Source organism: Cebus imitator, unplaced genomic scaffold (assembly GCF_001604975.1).
Source record: "Cebus imitator isolate Cc_AM_T3 unplaced genomic scaffold, Cebus_imitator-1.0 Scaffold325, whole genome shotgun sequence".
NCBI classification, from domain to species: domain Eukaryota; kingdom Metazoa; phylum Chordata; class Mammalia; order Primates; family Cebidae; genus Cebus; species Cebus imitator.
In genome coordinates, this window is record NW_016107640.1 from 2,467,419 (window position 1) to 2,489,901 (window position 22,483).

The following is a 22,483-nucleotide window of genomic DNA, read 5'->3' on the forward strand; positions in this document are numbered from 1 at the left end:
AAAGAAAAGAAAAATCCACCCATCAGAACCAGAAAAGCCCAGGCCTGCCTGGCAAACAGGACTCGTCCTTGAAGGGAGAGTTCCAGGATTTGACAAGCCAAGAACTCTCCCATGAGATCCAGACCGGGAAAATGGCAGAGTGATGAGGAAAAAAAAACAACCCAGGAATCAGGAAACCTGGTTCTAAAGCCATTCTGTTGCTACTCAGCTGGGAGGCTTTGAGCATGTCCCAAGACCGTGCAGAGGTGCTTTCTGGCGGAGGGGTTGGAGAGCTGAGCCAGGGTTGGGCGCTTACCCAGCCCTAGGAAAGCATGTTGTCCCATCCCTCTCATTTACTCCTTACAACTTTTATGTTGCCCAGATACCTGCTCTGCCTTGAGGGCCACTGTTACCCAAATGCAGAGACACTTTTGAGCTTCCTCAGAGGACTTCTTCACTCATGAACTTTCTCAGCTTCTCCTACAATGGCTCCGCTTCTCTGGTGCCCCAGGGCCTGTGGGAAACTAATGTAGATAGCCATCTTCTTAACCTATGTTAAGAACCTCAGAAAAATATCACTCTTTATGGATGGCTCCAATTTGGTAGACCCAACCAGAAGCAAGGATAGCTGTTACCATAGCCCCATAACTCAAGGAAGAGGTGGCTCCCGGCCATTGAGCCAGTTGGAGCAGTTATAGAGAAAGGACTTCCTCTGGCAGAGGGGCCTCGCTGTTGCAGCACCTGGGGGAGACCAGTAGAAAGATCAGAGAGCAAGAACCTTTAGACTTAATAGTAGGAGCTCTGTAACCATCTACTCCCCAAAGATTTGCATTCCGCTGTGGTTTGGATCTATGTCCCCATCCAAATCTCAGGTAGAATTGTGATTCCCAGTGTTGGAGGTTGAGCCTGAAAGGAGGTGATTGGATCACGGGTGTGGTCCTTCATAAATGGTTTAGCACCATCCCTTCAGGGCTGTTCTATGATAGTGAGTTATCATGAGATCTGATTGTTTAAAAGGGTGCAGCATCTCTCCTGCCCTCCTCTTCCTCCTGCTCCCACTATGTGAGACTTCCTGCTCCTGCTTTGCCTTCCTCCATGAATAAAAGTTTCCTGAGGCCTCCCCAGATGCAGGTGCTCCCATGCTTCCTGTTCAGCCTGCGGAACTATGAGCCAATTAAACTTCTTTTCTTATAAATTACCCAGTCTCAGGCACTTCTTTATAGCAAGGCGAGAGAATGGACTAATACACATTCCAATTCTTGCAGGCAGGTTTTTTTTGACACAGGAGAGAAACCTGAGTAACATCAGACTTCTTGCCCCCTACTCTCCAGGGTGAGCCAGGGTAGAGCCTCTGAGGATGCACATGGAAACTGAGGTGAGATCTCAATCAGAAATTCTGGATCAAGGTTCAGATTCCTATGTTTTAATAGGAGTATTGACCAACTTCAGTATTCTTAGAAAAGCATCCAGGATAAGGAGAAATTAGGAAAGCATGAAGGTCCAAGTAGTTCATTAACTACCCCTACTGTGGGGACATGATGGAGGGGATGGCAATGATGATGTAAAAAGCTATGTCAGTTTCCTTTCAGCTGGAACACTCTGTGACCTACTTGAAGAATTGTCACGTATCCTTATCTGTTTTCATCCAGGTGTCAGGTTTAGGGCCGATGGGGAGGAGCCACTGAGTGGGAGGATTGGCACTCAGCATCAGTCAGATCCTCAATGAATTCAGTAAACACTGAGCACTTCCTGTGCCAGGTGTGATCATGGGCATTGGAAATACAGGAGTGAACAGGACAAGTAGCTTATCCTGTGAGCAGCTGGAACACCAAGGAGCCTTCTGGGCTTCTCTTTATCCTAACATACATTACAGTTACTGCTGACTGACCATCTGTCATCAATACCCACCATCAACCATGGAAGAGAAGGCTCTTGAGGCTAGGGGCCATGTCACCCCCAACATGTAGCACAGTTCCTGGTTTGGAATTCAATATTACTCATTGAAGTGAATGAAGGAATGAGGGAATGAATGAATGAAAGGCTGTATAGTGAAGGCATTTCTACATAGAACAATGTGGTGTGTGGTGGGGGGTGTGATCTTATGATTACATATATATAGGTTTTTGTCCATGGTTCCTGGTTCATACTTCCCATGACAGTCTTTTGTTATAACATAGAGGTAGTTTAGCCCTCAGAAAACAGAATCTCTCTTTCTGACCTTCTTTTGCCCTCCTTTCATCCACCCAAGGCAGGATTCTATAATCTGTTTATGGATCATAAGATCCTCATTCCAGAGGAATTCATGCCCTATACCCTGGAGGGAGGAATGCTGCAGAGAGATGAAGAATCTGGACAGACACACCTTGCTGGGATGAGATCATGTCCTTTTTGTACAATCACATTTTGTTCAATTACATGCTTCAGTCATGAAAAGCCAAAGAAGTTTCCATAAAAGGCCCAGAGGACAGGGTTCGGGGGTTTCTGGAGAGCTGAACACGTGGAGGCAGACAGGAAGGTGAAGAACTTATCCTATGAGGACAAAAGCTCCTGCACCCAGGATCCTTCTACACCTCACCTAATGTATCTCTTCATCTGACTGAGCCCTCAGCCTGTAGGATCAGACACTCTTTCCAGGTAGATAGTGTTGGAACTGAATTGGAGGACACCTGCTTGGTGTGTGTGTGTGTGGTGGGGGATCCCTACACATTTAGTCGCAGAAGTCTTCTGTGTTGATAATTGTTGTCCTGATGTGAGAGCAGAGGAAAAACACGGCTTGAGAGTTTTTCTGAAATTGGAGGGCCTAAGAACTGTACTGTTCTATGCCACAGAACTGCCCCCCACCACCTTCCTTGCAAGTCTGGCTATCCAATGGTCAGGAGAGGAAGTGGTAGCCTGGACCAGCCTCCCCACTTTTCCACCTCCCATCCCAGTTGAGAGCCCAGATCCAGTAGACAGAGTGGAGATGAGGCCTGCTTGGAGTCAGGCAGGCTCTATCAGATAACTTCAAGCCAAGAAGCTGCCCCTCTTGGGCTGGAGGGCTCAAAAGTTTTGTGGCATGGGCACAAGACTTGGGCTGGGTAGGTGGAAAGCATGGGGTATTGCTCTGAGGCAAGAGAGGGGCAGAAGGAAGGGCAAAGGAAAGGCCAGACTGCTTTCCTACCAGACTCCACTGTCGGATCTCTCTCCAACTCTTCCTGTGTGGGATAATGGCATTTTTCACAGAAGAAGGGGGATGTGTTGATATGGCCTAAGGTAGCCATCTTCACTCATCCCTCACCCTGAAGTGGCTGTGTCCAAGCAGCTGCCACCATCTGTCCTCTTTCCCCTTCTCCTCTATCTTCTGTCTCCAACACTCTTGCCACACAGAGACCTGTCTCCGTCGCTGACCTATTTCAGTGTTGCCCGCTTTAAAGCCTAGCTCAGAGCTCCCTTCCTTATCCAGCCTTGCCTTCCCAGGCCAGCCCCAAGCCTTGGGAGCTCTGCAAGCTGCAGGGGCTCTGTGGTTATTCACCTTGGCTTTGGAATCAGACCTGACCTTGAAATTGTTTTTTAACTGCATGACTTTAGATCTGCTACTCAACTTCTCTAAAGAGACTGCAATTATCTATTTCATAGGAGTGTGAAGCTTTAATGAGAAAATACATGTAAAGCACGTGTTGTGTAATAAATGTTCAATGCAGGTTTGTGTTGCTGGGTATGGGCTGTATGAACTGGCCGTGTATGCCTTGTGCTGTTAATTGACATCTTAGTTCTTCCATAGCGTATTTCTTCAGTTGGGTTACAGTATTCTTAAGGAAGGGACCTATCTTAACTGTGTCCCCTCATAGCAGGGACTTTTGCCAAGTAGGAATATTTGATGAATCGATTGAATAGCTAATCACACTTTGTAGATGCTTTTTGAGGTACAGAAATTTGAATGCATGATAAACCGGGTTCTTATATGAATACAGTGGCTTTGAGGTTGGCTATATGGAGCCTTTCAGTATGGATCCCTAAGCCTCCTGAGACTTCTTGAGAGGCAGATATGCCTGCATAGGCTGCCCTGCCTGATACTTTACAGAATGGGCTGCTACTTTTTACTTATTATTAAAAAAAAAGTTAGCTACCAATCTGTCCTGTTTTGTTGACACAGGAGGCTCAAGATAGTGGGGACACAGGGAGATATCTAAACTCCCTTTTCTGGAGACCAAAGAAGCCAAGAACAGTGTGTGCTATCTTTACAATGAGAAGTAGTTTTTCCATTAAAAGGCAGATGCTTCGTTTCCAAAAGTTAAATAGAATGGTCCTTAAAAATGATTCCAGCTGGTTAACTTTAGGGCTCTGGAGAATAAAATCAAATTCAAGATTATACCCCAACTCTAGTTCCATAACATTTCTTCCCGATTGTGAAGTGAATAATTTTCCTATACTCCAAGGCCTGGCACCTGGGTATTCTTGCCTTCAGTGATGAGATTGGCAGCTACGTTATGACTTCTGATGGCTTTGCTGCCCGCACCACCCTTCCTCCCCACCAGTGATTAGGGAGAAAGTCACCCTAAAAGTTGTCACCACGTGCACCTTCCACTCATCCTCTTCTGGTTTTAACTCCCCATTCCTACTTTTAAACGCCAAGAAACCTCACACCACCCAACCAAAGTCAGCAATTCTCCCTTTTTTCTTTCCTTTGTTCATTCATGTATTCATTTACTCAGCAAATGGTAACTGGGTGTTTAATATCTGCCAGGAACTGTGCTAGGAGCCAGGAATAGCATGGAGAGCAAAGTCAGGCACCATTCCTGAAGCCCAGAGCGGGGAGACAGATTTACCAAGCAATGTTAGACATGAGGGTGCAATTCTAAATGCAACCATGAGATAAATGCTCTGCAGGAAAGGAGTGCAGTTCCTTGAGATCATATCACTGAAGAGCCTGTCCTAGATTTGGATGTATAGTTCATGGAAGGTTTCCCTGAGAACAGGATGCTTGTGTTGGCATCTAAAGCTGAGTTGTAAACTAGGCGAAGGTGGGAGTGAGGAGACTAGCAGAGAGGAGGAACAACATGTTCAAGGCCCTATGGCAGGAGATGCAATGGCTTATTTCAGGAACCATAAGAAGGCAATGTGGTGCAGCTGGAGCATCAGGAGCAAAGAGGAGGGAGGGAAGTGAGGCTGTAGCCAAGGCAGGGGCCAGACTCTGTGGGTGGGACCTTCCCCGTAGGGTTGAGGCCTTTACTGTAAAAGCAATGGGAAGCCAATGAGGCGTTTTACACGTATGTGGGAAGGAAAGGAGTGGGTAGATGGATAACAGATTTTCATTTTAAAAGATTACCTTTTATTGCCCAGACTTGCGGCAGCTTCTGTCACTATAGAAACCATGTATGATCTCCGACCTCCACCAGGGCCAACTTCAGCCTTTAAAACCACGCTTCCAAATGAAATAAGGAAGTGCTGAGTTCTAGAAAATGTCACTTTCTCTTTCATCTGTATGTAAAAAGATAGTTGAAACAACAGAACTGTGACTAACATTTAGATCATTTAGCCAATCTTGATACTAGCATGAGTTTTTGTATGATATATAGCATGTTGTTAGCATTTTCATAGAAGTTAGCCTTTGGTGCTTCCAGGTAAGAGCGCCAAATCAGCTTATCTCTAGGGCTGGGAATAAGAATAGATGATATTGCTTCCCTTGTGAGATTTTGGTCCAAGTTGGGCAGGTATCAACAGCTTTCTACCTGTCACAGTTGCAGTGTCTAGACCTTTGAGTTGCCCATTCATTGTTCGATGTGGAGCTGACTGTGGTTGTGAAGTTGATTCCATTTCAAATCCCCTCTTCACATTCTTTTCTTTCCTTTTTTGCAACAGACATGCCCTCACAACCCCCCTCCCCCATTCCACCTTTCTAGTGTAGTATATCTGATTGTCACAGGTTAGATTCTCTGGAAACAAGTGCTGAGACGCAATTTGGAGTACAAGATGGTTATCAGGGATCAGCACCTGTAGAGGAAAGAAGGAAAAGCGGGATTGGGCAGAGGGACAAGTCCAACACACTCCAACCCTGCAAATCCTCAGGCGACCCACTGGGAAGTTCTGGATTGTGTATTGCCGTCAGAGTGTCCTGTGTTAGGACAAAGTGACTGTCTCACTCAGTCACAGGACAGATGTGGGCTGCCCTGTGAGGGTATGACTTAGGGCCAGGTGGCTCTCTGCAGCCAAAACACACCTAAATCTTCATCTCTGCAGCCAGGCACTCAGTCCTTTCTCAAAGGGGGACCTAGGGCACATCTCCTTGTCTACCACAACAATCACCTGATTTGTGACATTAGTAGGCTTTAAATTGTAACCATGTCAGGCTGTAGAAAGAAATCTTTTCCTTTTTCACCTAGAGTTATGGCCTTTCAATGAATAAAAAAGTGATTGTTTTCGGAAACAATGCAAATATAAAGGGAAGCTCTAAGAGTGGATTCTGTGAAGTCATGGGAATTGCTCATGAATTTGAAACTGCTAAATCCACAGAAGTAAGTTAATACTGCAAAGCTCCACTTATGAAATGCGAGCCACTGTTTTTGAAAGGATAAAACAAAGCCTTGCATGTATAGAGCACTTCAGTTTTCAAAGTATTTTCTCATGTCATTTGAGTTCTATAAGCCTGTGAAGCGGGCAGGGCAGGTCTTACAACCATTTCACAGATGAGGAAGTCAGGGCTCAGGAAAGCTTAAGTGATCTGCTCAAGGTCACACTGTTGAAACTTCATCAGCCTTCATTTATGCCCAGTTTATCAAAAGTAGGAACATTTTTGGCCCCCATCTTGGGCCACTCAGGAATGCTCAAAATGATGGACAGGAAGTGAAATAATACAGCAGGGAGAGGATTCAAAGTGATAGAGTGGAAAAGGGCTCAGACTGGCACTTGGCTCCAAGGCTTAAAAAAAAAAACCTGGGGCAGGCACTGCATGCTAGAATGTGTAAGCTGGTCAAGAGAGAAAGCCAAGCCTTGGTCTAGCAGATTAAGGGAGGTGTTAAGAGAGCAATGATGTAAGAACATGATTTCCTAGAAACCATGTAGGGGAACTGTCATCTCTGCAGTGAAGAGATGTGTATAGGTCCTAAAAAAAAATGAATTTGGGGCCTAATAGCCAAGGACCTTTCCTCCTCCCTGGGTTGCAAAGACAGAGTAACAAGCTAGAACAGATAGGCTTTACCTCTCCAGAGAGACCAGTTGGGAGGGACCAAAAGGGATTTCTGCCAATATCAAGCCTGGAGAAGATGACACCCTATTTGCCGAGCCTAGAGACTCAAGCCAGGGACGAGAGAAGTGGCCCTAGCTAGGGGAAGCCTAGGTCAAACCATAGACCCTAAACTCATGATACTTTCTTAAAGTTGTGTAAGCAAACACATGGTCTCCAAACCACCCCTGATTCTGGGAATAAGAATAAGAGGGTACTGGTATCTGGGCACCAGTGAGTATCCTGGGAGATGGACCTGGCTAGACGTAGTAGGGAAGTTGTGCAGGTGTGCTGAGTCTATCTCTACCTCTGAGCCTGGGAGATGTGAGAAAACAGGAAAATGAGAGTCTTCCCCCAGGGACCTGATGGGGGATTGATAACCACCATTTGTGGATCTGTCCCTTCTGAGAAGGCACCCCTGCTGCTGGCCCTAAGCCCAGAGAGCTTACATTAGAAAACATTACTCTCACACCCAAGGGGTGCAGCAATGCTCCTAGAAGAGGCTCACATGAAACCAAGCCACTAGAGAACAGTAATACATATAAAAATATTAACATTAGGACCTAAACGTTCCAGTAGAGCACAAAAAGAGTTTCTGGAACCAAATGACAAGATCTGCAGACAAATTCAGTATCTGGAGGAAAGAGAGGTAATAGCTAATAAGAAGTAAATTTCCCAAGTTAAGAAAGGGCCCGAGTTTGCCAATTGGAAAGTTTTGGCAAGTTCTGGGTAGGACAAATGATTCACAGGTTGGGAAATTCCAGAAGTCTAAGGATGAAAAGAAAATCTTACAATCTTCCAGAAAGAAAGTGCAAGTGACTTATGGGGAAGAAGGATCATGGAGGCATCAATTTTCTCTTCTATAACGCCTAAAGTAGGGACGATTGAGGCCAATTGTGTGAAGATTACTGAGAGAAAAACACTGCACACCAAGACTCCTGTAGGAAGACCCCACTCATCTGTCAGGGCCAAGGAAGCATAGCTGAGGATATGCAAGGAAAAGACATGTCACCCACATCTTCTGTCAGAGAAAAAGGTGTTAAGATCTAACCAAACAATAGATGGATCAGCTTAAAGGCTGCAGGATGAAAGGAGGAGGAAAAAGGAGAAAAAAATTAGTGGTGAGCAAGGAGACTTACAACACATCATCAGTTAAATTCAGACAGATAATAATAGTCTGTTCAGGAATGTGTAATATAATTGCTGAAAATAGAAGAGACATATTTCAAGGGAAATGTTAACAATAGCCTGGAACAAAAAATTCTAAAGGAGAAAGAGGGGAAGTGAAGTTTCCACAGGTCTCACTTTGGTGTATGAGGGAGGGAAGTGAAAGCGTTCTAAAGGCCTCATGCTGGGGGAGGAAGAACAGTAGGAGAAGAGAGAATCGGGGAGGTAGTTGGACTTTTATCTTGGTATAATGTAATAAAAGAATGAGTTTCACTATGAGTGACAAAAAGGAGAGTGAGCTGGTAGAATGAAAAACTAGAGCTCCCAAATTAAGAAGAGAAATAAAATAACTGAGTAGTAACCTGATACCTAATTAATATAAAGAACATGGAGGGGGCTTAAATGAGTACTAAATATTAAGTAAAATAGAAGAAATAAAATTCAGTGTATTATTAAATGTGAATAGACAGATTTATTGGTAAAAGAGAGACTATTGGATTGGGTAAAATAAAAAGCAGACAGTTACATGCTTTCTTGTATATATATATATATATATATATGTGTGTGTGTGTGTGTGTGTGTGTGTATACATATATTGTATATATTGTTGTATTATATATTAATATGTATATATACACACAAGAAAAAAATACATTTAACAAATGTGATAAAGGTTGAGAATAAAAAGGCAAGAAAAGATACCAGGTAAATGCAAATAACAAAGCAGGAAAGAATTACTATGTTAATACCAAATAAAATGAAATGTAAAGAGCACTGAACAAGGTAGAGTTGCTATGTAATGCTAAGATAATTTGCAAAAAGTCTCTAACCAGTATGTGTTAAAAATCAAAAAGTCTCTAACCAGTATGTGTAAAAAATAGTAAAGCCACGTGTGATTCCAGTACCTTTTTTCTTTACAGATAGCAAGAAGTTGCTCCCCCTAAACACGGCCCCATTCTATCCAGTCCTACCTCATAATCATTCTGTATCACACAAATACGTATGCTCTTGCAAACATGCTAACTATACTTAGCTCCTTCTGGGTCAGTATTTACAGGTTTGCCCCCATTCCTTATTTCTATGAGGAGGGATTTCCCTAAAATGCCAAAGGTCCTCTTCCCCTTCTTCCCCATTGCTTCTCCCCAGAGAGGAGGAATGTCTTGGTTGACTCATCTTCTTCACTTCTCTTCCTTCCTCTGCATAGCCAGCCTTATCAGCAAGCTCTCATTCTGATCTGCTCTCACGTAATTCCAGCTCTCCAGGCGCAGCCTCTATGCAGGAAGGCCTGGAATGCCCAGTGCTGCCTGTGATTGGTGAGTCTGTCTTTCTCATTTGGAAAAATTATTACTGGACATTTAATGTCACCTTTTCCAATGTCAGCTTTATCCCTAATAAAGGCGACATTTTGGTCTCCATCTGACTTGCTCTCATCCTACCACCTGATTGGTTTAGAATTCTGGTGGGGAAAATAGGAACTGAATTCTGGGGGTCTCCATACAACTCCAAAACCACCTTATTCTTCCCAAAGTCAACCAGCCATCTCGAATGTGGCTAGATTCCTCATCTGCGCTTCCTCATCCTTCCTTCCTTCCTCAAGTCACAGCCATGTAGCTTCTCCTCCCACCAAACACTGAACCCATCCTGCCAAGGTTGCTGATGACTTATTTCAAAATACAATGAAATTTTCAGTCTAAAGGTCAATTTTACTTGAAGTCTCTGCTACTTTCAAAGCTCTTCATCACTTCCTCCCACAAATGGGCCAGGCATGGTGGCTCACATCTGTAATCCCAGCACTTTGGGAGGCCAAGATGGGTGGATCACTTGAGGCCAGGAGTTTGAGAGCAGCCTGGGCAACGTGGTGAAACCCCACCTCTACTAAAAATGCAAAAATTAGCTGGGTGTGGTATGTGCCTATAGTCTCAGTTATTCAGGAGGCTGAGGCAGGAGAATTGCTTGAATCCCCCCAGAGGCAAAGGTTGCGGTTAGATGAGATCATGTCACTGCATGACAGAGCAGGATTCTGTCTCAAAAAAAAAAAAAAAAAAGAAAAGGTCAAATGAATTAGTGAATGGATGGATGAATGAATGCATGCATGCGTGATTTGGGGGGTGGGAACATTAGATGACTCTACTAATTTAATCTCCTGTGTCTGTGGAAATCAAACACAGGAGACTGCTTTGTGCTTTCTGTCAGCCAGCTCACCAACTGAGCCCCTAATGGTGCCTTGGGCTTTACTCGGGAGTTTAATTAGCCCTGGCACTTGATTCTGAAAGAAATGGAGAACAGTGATGAACACAAACAGGAGAGATCTGGGCAGTAACCAGCCTGGCATATGGCACCATGGATCAGCCACTGGCTTTAGGACTGGACTAAGTCCTAGGTAACTGTACTCCTAAATGTTACTCATGTTTATTCTTTCAAGATGCTAGATGATTAAGACCTTTTCTTGACTGCCGGAAACCAAAATATGAGCTGCTTTTGGATAATGAGCGGTATATGGAGAGTCATCGGGGATGTAGTGGAAGTAGGGAAAACAGTTCTGAGTTTGGATTCAAAAGACTGAGCCTGATGCCTTACTTTCCCCGCAACCAGCTGTATGGCCATGGGCAAGCTAGGTTATATTTCCAGGTTTAAAAGCCTATGATTCAATGAAATGCAGTAAACAATGATTCAAAGGAATTACACAGTGATGTGTTTACAGTAGATACACCATGAAGTTAAAGACACTTGCACTTTCAGGCATCTCACTGCCCTGGCTCCTTCCAAACCCCTGTGTCTCATTTTGTTAGATGGTATCACTATCTTAAACCTGGGTCTCATATAAAAGTTTCTTCCAGGTTTAAAATTCTATTGTTTCTGGCCAATGAACTTGAAAAAGAACATTTTCTGTGATACAATTCCATTCTATTCCATAACTTGTAATTTTTTAGTTTCAAGGACACCAGTTTGTCATATATACATTGTTCCTTTCTTTAGGTACTTAGCATGATTTTGGACAAATTTGATAAAGAAAATTGAAAGTCTAGATTGCTGGAATTTACTAGTATAATGCTTAAAGTTGAGCCACATTCTAAACATTATTGCAGTTGAAAATTCTACAGCAAGAATTCTTTAACTATAAGGTTTATGTTGGGTTATTATGAGTTTTGTTCTGGTCTCATTTTCATTGTTCAGGAGTTCTGGACATCTGATGCTGCCCATGCAATTCTCTTCTTTTCTTTTTCTAGAAGAGCTTTGCCTCTGGCCACTTGGAAGCTGGGCCTTGGGAGGTCCAGGGCTAAACTAACTATGCATTGAGGTGACAGTACTCAGTAAGACAAATCTTTACTCTGTGGCAATCTAGTTTGGACATCTACCCTAATTAAACTGGGAAAATTTGGGGAGGACTCAGGAATGATCTTAATTATAGACACTTCTGACTTATAATGATTCAACTTACAATGTTTCAGTTTTACGATGGTGTGAAGTTCACTTTTAGTAGAAACTGTACTTTGAGTACCCATACAACTATTCTCTTTCTCACTTTCAATACAGTATTCAATAAATTACATGAGCTAATCAATACCATAATATGAAATGGGCTTTATGTTAAATGATTTTCCCAATTGCAGGCTAATGTAAGTGTTCTGAGCACATTTAGGGCAGGCTGGGCTAAGCTATGATGTTTGGTAGGTTAGGTGGACTCAAGACACTTTCAACTTACAGTATTTCCAACATACACTGGGCATTTCGGGATGTAGCACCATGGTAAGTCAAGGCATCTGTACTTGTGGGATAACTACAAGGCTCAATCCCCATGGTTAGTGTCATACTCTGCTAGCCCAAGAGGCTACAGCAAGCAAAGCGGATGGCAGGGTAGGCGAATATCTCTGGGCTGCAAGTCCTTACGAAGGGATCTTTCTTCCCAGACTTCTCAGTCCTCACAACTCATACACCCTGCCAGCAAAGAACACCCACAGGACATCTGTCTTCAGCTTGCTGTTCAGAACCACCGTAAGGGCTTTGCCCTGTAACAATTTGGTTTGGACATTTACCCTAGGCAAATGGGGAATTTTTTTTCACATAGGGTCTCTTGCTTGTTACCCAAGCTGGCCTCAGCCTCCTGGGCTCAAGCAATCCTCTGGCCTCCTAAGCAGCTAAGACTACAAGCACATAACCATGCGCCCTAAACTTGGAAAGTTTATCTGGTTCAGGAATTCTCTTAATTATTTTGTTTTCCTTGTAACTGGTATTTTGTTCCCTTTTGTGAGGAGGGGAAAGGAAGTATTTGCTTTAACTTATCTGGCTTTGTCATTTTCATCAAAAATGAGGTTACAGATCTACTTCTGACTTTAGTTTGTAACAAACCCCAGAATTTTGTTATTGTTTTGCCTCTGACTTTTGTTTCCCCAACAGAGAATCACTTCTACCTCAGAATTATAACCCCTAGGGTCCCTAGACCTGATAGTAAAAATTCCAGATCAGTGGACAGCTTAAAGGATTTCCAGTTAACATTTACTCTACCTTCTGAAATTTGCATCTCCCTTTGCTTTTTTTCACTTAATTTTAATTTCTATGTGTTTGTTAGTTGGATTTAAATAGACATTTCATTTTTAACCAGTTTTAAAGTTATTTTTTTATTTTTGGCTCATAATTATGTTTTAATTTATATTATTTTACTGCCATTTTATTCTTAACCAGCCAGGAGCTGGCCTGGATTAGGAGAACTGGGTTCTAACCCACCCCTGATTGGTCTATTACATTGTCACACAGGGTGCATTACTTAGTTCCTCAGGCTGGGGCTCAATCAATGTGATGGCCCCTCTTTTTACAACGTTCTAGTAGCCTCTAAATTGGCTTTGTTTTTTCATTCTTATTTCTATGTTAGCATCTTTGGAAAAATTCCTACACTTATTTAGGAACAAATTGTTATTATATGAGGCTAATGGTAACTAGAAATAACTAGAATAATTCCTAAGAAGTTATGGTTTTATAAAATATTAATTTTTGGCAATGACCAGAAATGTCTACCTTTAAATAAATACCTGTGTCCACTCTTTTTGGGGCTGGTGGGGTGTCTTCTGACTGGCCTCCAGATGTGGGAATCCATTCCAAGTGCTGCTTGATTGTAATATTGGACCAAGCCCGTAGTCACACTGCCCAGTCTTTGGGTGAGGGGAGCAGAGAGATTCTGTGAATATTCTTAGAAGGGACATGTTTTTTGATAGGTTTAAAAAAAAAAAAAAGCAGCAGCAAGGTCCACAGGTCCCCTGATTTTAGCCACGACGTAGAAAAGCTCCACACAGACCCTCCTCCCTTCCGCTCTGGCACAGAGTTCCATTGTCCTTTTAAAGGCGGTGTCAGAAACCCTGTGGTGAAATTCAGCCTGTGGATTCCAGAAATTTGGAGTGTTCTTGGGGGGGAGGAATCCACACACACAAAGCAACATTTGGAGATCCCTGTGGTGAGTTGGGAGGTGGGGAGGACACGCAGTGTGGGAAGGTGGGAAGGGAAAGTGCCGGTGCACATCCTCCCTCTTTTTCCCAGGGCTCTGAGTGTCAGGGCTGAGATGGAGATGACACCCTGGCAGAGGAGGAGGCAGGGTGCTGCGGGCTGGGCATGGACTTTGAGGTCTGTGCTGAGCTTTACAGTTCGCAAGCACTTTCATGTTATCTCGTGAGTCCATGGCTCCATAGCCATTTTAGTCACAGACATTGACTTTCACAGTGGCTAAATAAATTTCCCAAGACCACATGGTTGAAAAAAAAAAAAAAAAAGAGTAGAGACACACCCAAATCCAAAAATTTTGTGCTGGAAGGCTTTCATCCCGTAAAACATTTCCATCTCCGTTTATCACTGATGCCACAAGTTCTACTACTCCAATTTCTTTGGAAGCTTAATTGATTTTTTTCCCCTCCCTAGGACATATGCACTTAAATTATTTAGGAAGTATTATGCCTGAGTGTGGCTAATTCCCTAACTAAGAGCAGCTTCTATATGAAGGAGCTTCTCAGCAGGCAAGGAGAGAGAGGGCTGGAGAAAGGCCAGGCATGGCGAGCAATTGTAGGCCACCCAAGGGCCTGGACTCTCAGGTTGGTGATAACATGATGGTAGGGGTTTGGGGGAGATGTCCAGAAACAGCAGCCCTGGAGGCCACTGCAAGGGAAAACAGGAAGAAGGCAATAGTCAAGTTCCTTCTTCGAACCAAGCCAACTAATGCCTGTCCAGGTCCCTTCATGTAGCTCCAGCATTCATTTGGTGCAGAATTCAGAACACTGAATTCCTTGGAGCCATTATTGAGGCTTGAAAGTTTGGAAGCTCTGTGTTAGCAGCATTTAGGGACAGTTCAGCCAGAAGTGGATGTGTTCCCTACAGACATAAAATTCTACAAACTACATTGTTTCCTAATGGGATCACTGGTTATGGACTCATGGAGCTGAAAAAGTCTCCACAGTGGGAGAGAAACTGAGAGGTCCTGCGTCCAGCTGGTGAGACCCAGTGCAGTAGAGACTGGCCCAACGCCACCTGGTGAGTTAGGTTGTTAACAATCAAATGCACTTGCAAAATCCTAATGGGGATGCAGGGGGTGGAGGTGATACAAGGATGGAAAACATTTTGTTAAGCATCAGATTGTGACAAAGGCTCTTCCTAAAAGTTAAGAATAGGATGACTAAAAGGGGCCTATGATATATTTTATATATTTGGTGATGGTACTGGCATTTGAGTATTTCTAGTTTGCTTTTATTATCTAGATGATGAACAGTAACAACAGCAGCAGCAGCAGCAACAAACTCTTACATAAAATTCATCTCTAAATGCCAAAGCAGTTTGTTTCTCTAAATATAGCACACAAAAATAGAGAGGCGTTACATAAAGTAACTCGCTACTAATTATCACTTGTGCTTCCCAGTCAGGTAAGGGCTGCACAGTTCAGATAAAAGCCTCTACTGGCTGCTTGTTCTTTGCTCAGCTCTCAGCCACAGACACCTGCCCTGCCTTGTGATTAGGTCACCTTCCTCTGACAAGGGCAGAGATCTCCAAACTCACTGACAACTCCTTTCCATGCACAGGGAGGCAGAAGGGGCTTGCAGGTTTCCACTCAGCCTATTTCAAGTCTGGCCTAAGCAGCCCCTTTGCCTGTGGAGCCAGGTCTGACCATGGCCTGTTGTGGGAAGGCCACGCCAGATGCAGATATGGGATGGGAGCTGTGGCTCCATCTTCTCATACTCTTGCAGAAGAGGATGTGTGTGGTGCTCCCTGACTTAGCAGTTGGTCTCAGGAATTTTATTTATCGTGGTTTTCTTCCTAAACAGAATTTCTGTCCATTTAGTTCACAGGATGTTGATGGGTTTTCCTTCCTTCTGGGTTCCTTTCCACTCAATGAGGGTCCAGGCCTTCCCCCTTCCCAGCATAGTCCAGCCTGCCTGGACACTCTTTCGTGGGCCTCTGGGGCCAGAGGATGAGTCCCTAGTGCTGTCTATCTACTCTGTTCATGTGCAATTCAGTAGACATTCATTGAAGAGCCACCCTGGGAGGATCCACCTAAAAGAGCAGCTTGCATACATGCAGGGCTACATAGGGTTCAAAGGCCTTTCATGCTCATTAACTGCTTATTTGTCCTAGAAGGATACCTAAGCCCAAAGCCTTGCTATATAATATGAAGACAAGATTTTCATGAGATTCCTGTAACCAATGAAGAAGCAAGCTTTCAGTAATCATGTGGATCTAATGGTTTAAATGTCACTTATGGGTGACAGGTGATGGGTTATGAGGATTAGATAAGAGCTGTTTGTAAGAATGTCTACAAAGTAGAGTGACAGGCTCTGGTCAGATATTTTGATCATTCTACAGTGCATGAAAGTGTTTGTGAGAATTGTATGTGCATCTGTATCTAACAGAATCTGCTTATATCTTCAGAAAACTTTGTCATAAATTTAAATTACTCAGTGTCTGAACTTCAGATACTTTAAGTAGCACATTTGAGAATGGGAATGTTGATTACAGTGTTTATAAGGAAACAGATGAATATTCCACTAATAACTATGAAAACCTGCTAAAGCTTAGACTAAGCTGCATATATTTAGTTATAATAAAATTGGGTGAACACATTCCAACTTCAACCTGATTAAGGGAAAGGGTGTAGGGGTGAGACAGGTGGAGCTCGGAAAGGAACAGTGAGAGTTTGGCCAATGGGAAGGGAGGCTGTGCCAGAAAGGAATGTGTGGGCTGGTGACAACTGAGGGCAAAGTGCTGGACCCCTCAGAGTTAGGCAATCAATACAGAGGGGCTGAGGTTCATCTGCTGCCTTCAGCGCAATCAATACAGAGGGGCTGAGGTTCATCTGTTGCCTTCAGCTCTGCAGGCTACATCTCAGGGTGTTTCCTGTGAAAGTTCCAAAAGAAAGCTGTATGGTCTACTTGGGGAAATCTGTGGTTCATGCTGGAATGCTGGACATACCACATTATTGGAGAGATGCACACTGAACGACCGACAAAATGAAACTCAACTTTCCAAATGCTGGTAATGAGAAGATTCAGTTCTAATGACCAGTTGTTTCCCAAAACACTGTCAGCTTGATTCATAATGAATGCATTCTAACCATGACAGCCAGTCAGGACACGAAAAACAGAGCATCCTCAATCCCAGGAAACAGCTCTCTGGAATCTGTGAGCTCTAGAACCTAGATTGAAGAAACTCTGACACCCCTGCCCCATGACCAGCCAAGAGTAAGAGTTCCAGAAAGACTGAGGCCACAGAAGGCAGGGGTTTGCCCTCTCTCCAGGAGGTCCCTGACCCATGTGGAGTCATGGGCAGGGCATGAGTGATGTTATTGCTGGAGGGAAACTAGCTCCTGGCTCCAGGTAGAACATAACCAGCTGAAGCCTTGTAGGAGGTCCCCGGCACTGATCATCAAACCAGGTAAGTCCTTGGGAATCTGAACAGGGACAGGAGACTGTTCTATGCTTTGGTGAGGATCAGGAAGACATTAGAATGTGGTGCTAGGGACTTACCTTTGAAGTTGAACAAACATGGCTTTATATCTCCACTTTGCTATCAACTGAGTGGCTTTGAGTAGATGGCTTCATTTCTTAGATCTTCAGTTTCATCATCTTCACCTGTAAAATGTTTTTAAAAAATATTTTAGGCTGTTGAGGGCAGTAAATTAGATCATGTACCTAAAGCACCGAGCATTGTGATAGACTTATTGGTACTTATTACATAGTGGGATAGCACCCTGGCTATGATGGCCTTGTGAGGGGGAGCTACACGGGAGGCCCAGGAGGAAGCTCTGAGTTAAAGTTAGGTCCAGATCCTAGACTTCTGGCAACCCCCAAAACCCCCTTTTGAACATGCTGGGGTGTGATGGGGGTGGGTCAAAGTGTGAAACCTCTATTCTTACTCCGTCTGCCCCAGATTCTCTCAAAGAGCACAGAATTGAAGGAGAGCACTGGACCAATTGTTAGGAGAATTGAGATGGGCTCTGCCACTCCCTGGCTGGGTGACCCTGACAAGTCCTTGAACCTGTTGAGGCCTGGGCTTCTCCATTTGTACACTGGAACAAGGTCATCTGCTCTGTCTGTCACAGGATGAACTCCAGCCTCATTAGCCTGGCTTTTAAGAACCTTCCATCATACTCCCTCACCACATTTACCATGAGTCCTCTTCATGCCCACATGGTTCTGCCACACCAAACTCTTCTGGGCACTTCTTTCACCCCTAGACAGAATGTTCTTGCCCAAGTGTCTGTCTATCTAAAGCCCATATTCTTTGGCATCCCCTGTAGCATCTAGCACAGGGTCTTGCATAAAGCAGATCATTGCTTTCTCAGTTAGGATTAGGTTTGATTACATGGGACAGGAAAACAAAAATAATAGTTGTTTAGCAAGTTAGAAGTGATTTTTCTCTTATGCCAAAGAAGCCCAAGGGAAGGATGGCCCAGGACTGGGAAAGTGGCTCCTTGTGCTGGGGACCCATGATCCCTCTGTCTTGCCGCACCAGCACTCTTGGCACCTTACCTCATAGTCCCATATGGCTGCCTGGGTTTCGGACGTCTTATTCTCATTCAGCCAGCAGAGGATGAAGAGGGCTAAGCATGTATTCTGTTCCTTGAGGAAGGCTTCCGAAATGACACCTCTGCTTATAGCTTTTTGGCTAGAACTTATTCACATGGTCATTATCTAGCTGCAACAGAGGCTGGGAATGTAGTTTTTAACTGGGCATATTGCCATCCCTTCTTTCCTTCTTTTTCTGAGACAGGGATCTCCCTATGTTGCCCAGGCTGCTATCCAACCCCTAGGCTCAAGCAGGCTACCTGCTTTGGACTTCCAAAGAGTTGGGATTTCACGGGTGAGCCTGAGCCTCCATGCCTGGCCATAGTGCCATTTCTAATAAGATTATAAGATTGATAGGGGAGAGTGGGAGAATGGATATTGGCAACCCCTATAGTTGCTTTTGCCACAGTTACTGAAAGAACAAAAAATATAAAAACTCACTATGAAGTTTAAAGCCCTATCTGATATATGAGATTATTATTATAAAACACTTAACTCATTTTAGATGAGTTAATTGTCCTGATTTTTAGGCTAAAAACAGCCCAATTCTTCTTGACCTCTAGTGGAAATATGGTGACATGTTTTTAATTTTTTGTAGAGGCAGGGTCTCACTATGTTGCCCAGGCTGGTCTTGAACTCCTGGCTCAAGCAATCCTCCTGTCTCAGCCTCCCAAAGTGCTTGGATTACAGACATGCATGAGCCACCACGCCCAGCCAACATATTTTTTTTTTCATAAAATAGTAACTCAGAGCTATAAGTGAAGATAAATTGTTGGTCCTTCCCCTTACCTTGCCATATTTTACTACTGAGGGAACTGAACGCCAGTGAGGCTAAGTGATGTGCCCATGATGGCCTAGCTGAATGGTGAAGAAGTCAGAACTGGAATGTGAGTTTCTGGACTCCAACAGGGCTTCTTCCTCCATGAACATTCAGGTTCTGCTGTCACCTGGAGGCCCTGAATTCTGTGCATCTCCTAACCCTGCATGAGGGCCCTGCTCTGCCAGCACCCCTGGAGGCGGATCCAGGTCTCCTTATTGTCAGCCACATTCCCGCCAGCACGTAGGTCAGAAACCTTCCACCTGAAGAGAGGGAAACATGAAGAAACAGAGGAGCATGCTATTAAACTAATGATGCCTTTTTGCTAAGAGCAAACAATCTCTTCCTTTCCTTGGCACCCAGAATCTGCAGGGCCCTGAATTAGGCACTGATGGGAGATCCAGGGAAACATGAGGAATGGTCACTGCCCTTGAGGATCTGGATGTATAGGTTCATTCTACTTTTCATTCATTTATTCAAGAATTATTTCTTACGCCTCTACTAGTGGCAGGCACTAGGCCTGGCACTGGGTTTAGAGCAAGAATCATGGCACTGGTATACAACAGTAAACTGCAGATATGGTTCTTGCTCTAAAATTGCTTATAGTCTAGTAGGGGACAGAGGCAAGTAAACAGGTAACTACAACATGGAATGAAGATTGCAATGATGGGGAGGGAGCGGGGTACTCTGGGTATAGACTGTGGTAGGTGGGCAAGGCTGAGTGGGCGAGATATCATTGCGGTAGAGACCTGAAGACTGAGTATGTGTAAGCTAAGCATGCACCATGAAGGGTGTGGTGGGTGGGATGGAAGCATATTCCAGGCGAAGAGAATGTGCAGGAGCATGCATAACCTTCTGACCAGACTGCAGGCAGGCCTGGGGGATGGTGGTGGTGAAGGTGGGGAATGTTGAGGAACACAACCAGAAAGGTAGGCAGAGGCCAGTAACTGAAGGACTTTGAAAGGCCTATTGGAGAGTTTCTGTGTTATCTCAAGTGAGATAACAGGCTTGAAGCAGATTTGTATGTTAGAGTCCCTTGGCCTCAGGGTAGACAGTGGATGAAAGCAAGCAGGACCAGATTCAGAGTGGTCAGTAAGGAGCTGTTGCAGTGACAGTGGCTTGAACCAGGAGAGAGCCGCAAGAGGTGCAGAGAGGTTGAGGAATTTGAGAGATCTTTAAATGGTACAGCCAACAGGTTTGGTGCCTGGGCCAGAAGAAGAAACAAAGACAGAGGCTAACAAACAAAAGCAATAGCCATTCTCCAGGAAGAAAATGGTGGCATGACCATGTGTTTTGAGCAAGGAACAATTGTTGTGGGCTAGAGAGAGTTTGAAGGACTTCCTAAAAGAGTTGGGATTGGAGCTGGGTGTTAGATATGGGTAGGATTTTGGTGGGTAGAGAGGACATTCCAGGCTAAACAATGATGCAAGTTAAAGTTCTGAGGCAGAACAGTGTGTAATTTGTTTAGCATGGTTTGGTCATGGTGTTCTTGGGAGACTTCCAAAGAGCTGATTCTCCAGGGGGTGCTACTAAAACTCTTACTGAAAGGAAGGACTGTGGAGATGAATCTCCTCACTCTCCCAGAATGGTACAGAGCTCTTTATGGACCCCGGGGCTACCTGCGTAGGAACCTCAAGGGGTCCGTGGACCACTAGACAGCCCAGCATACCTGAAACCTCACAGATACTGGCTTCCACCATGACAAAGATGAAAAGTCCCTCTTTCCTAAAATCAATACTTTTATTCTCATAGGCCTCCTGCTGTGCCCCACTGTCCATGTTGAGAGCTGCTGTCCCAGGTGTTGCTTCACTACATCTAGGCTCCTGTGGAGCCCTGCCTGCCAGGACGCACTGGTGAGCAAGGCCTGCAAAGCCATCAGGGAGACTACATGAATCCAAGGCCATGGAAAACTTAGGTTTAGATACTCTCTCTGCTCCTTCCTGGCTGTGTGACCCTAGAATAATTAGTCAACCTCTCAAAACTGAGATTCAGAGAGATTAATTATTCTAGGGTTACACAGCCAGGAAGGAGCAAAGGAAGTATCCAAACCTGAGTCTGTCTGACAGCAAAGCCTGTTTTCTCCATCTCTTCATGTACCTAAGCCAGGTGAGGGTTTAACTTCCTTTCTTGAATGAAGGTTCCAATTCCTAGGTCGGAAAGCACAGTGAGTAGGGAAATATTTACATGGAGGCCACACACCCCAGCCCTTTCCCAAGCCGCTCTTGTTTGATCCTTTTGAGGGTTTTTTTTTTTTTTTTTTTTTGTAGAGTCTCGCTCTATCGCCCAGGCTGGAGTGGTGTGATAGAGCTCACTGCAACCTCCACCTCCTGGGTTCAAGTGATTCTCCTGCCTCAGCTTCCTGAGTAGCTAGGATTATAGGTGCCCACTACCATGCCCAAATAATTTGTATTTTTAGTAGAGATGGGGTTTCACCATGTTGGCCAGGCTGGTCTTGAACTCCTGACCTCAAGTGATCCCCCTGGCTCAGTCTCCCAAAGTGCTGGGATTACAGACATGAGCCACTGCACCTGGCCTGGAATCTTTTATAGATGGGAAAACCAAGGTCTGAACACTAGCGAGGACTCCCCATGCCACCATGCTACCTCTATTTTCTCAGCCCCTTCTGCAGGCCCCATGCCATAAGAACATGGCTCCTAAGGTTCAGGCCTATGGCCCCAGTTTAGGTGGTGCCTCCACTCTGCTCCCCTATACCCCCCCACTCTACTATTTGAAGGCCAAGACTACTCAGCTTTGATTCCGGTTGAATGAGTCAAGGGTAAAACAAAGAAGAGAATAAAACAAAGAAGACCTACTCCCTTATGGATGAAATGAACCTACCCACCTTTTGACTTCTTTTTGTTCTGGAATGATGGCAGCATGCCGTGACTCATCACACTCACAGCATGCTGTGAATCATCACACTCACAGAGACTACTTTGTATTTTTTCTTGAAAATGAAGAGACAATACACCAATAAATTAACTGAAAATGGCTCGTGAAGGGAGGGAAGAATGACCTCCAGCACATCAGGGCAGAGTCAGGGCCACAAGAAGGTGCAAGAGCGGGAGGGAACCACAATGCCTTGGCAGAGAGGAGAGCAAGTGGGGGCCAAGCCAAAAAGCTCTTCAAGGGCAATCAATGGTGAAACCTGAAGGAGTCTTGTCCGTCCCCAAGTCTGATTGAGTTAAAGCCCTGCACCTTCACAAGCAGCTGGAGGGAAGGGAGGAAAGATATTTTCAAAAGAGCCATCATGTGTGGGGTGTGGGAATGAAAAACTTGCTGTATCTAACA

General features: G+C 44.4%; 1 protein-coding gene and 1 long non-coding RNA gene across 2 annotated transcripts in view; one reads left to right on the forward strand and one right to left on the reverse strand.

Annotated features, from left to right (window-relative positions):
* Positions 1–13,673: 13,673 nt before the first annotated feature.
* CYP19A1 (cytochrome P450 family 19 subfamily A member 1) overlaps positions 13,674–22,483 on the forward strand; it is a 99,941-nt gene continuing 91,131 nt past the window's right edge. Inside the window, exon 1 of the mRNA XM_017504644.2 lies at positions 13,674–13,787. The gene's annotated coding sequence lies outside the window, so the exon portion shown is untranslated. The remainder of the gene's footprint in view (positions 13,788–22,483) is intronic.
* On the reverse strand, positions 15,195–18,614 carry LOC119467740. Its single transcript, XR_005196344.1, has 2 exons — positions 17,335–18,614; positions 15,195–16,006 (listed from the first exon to the last, which is right to left on the reverse strand). It is a non-coding gene; the product is annotated as an uncharacterized LOC119467740 (long non-coding RNA).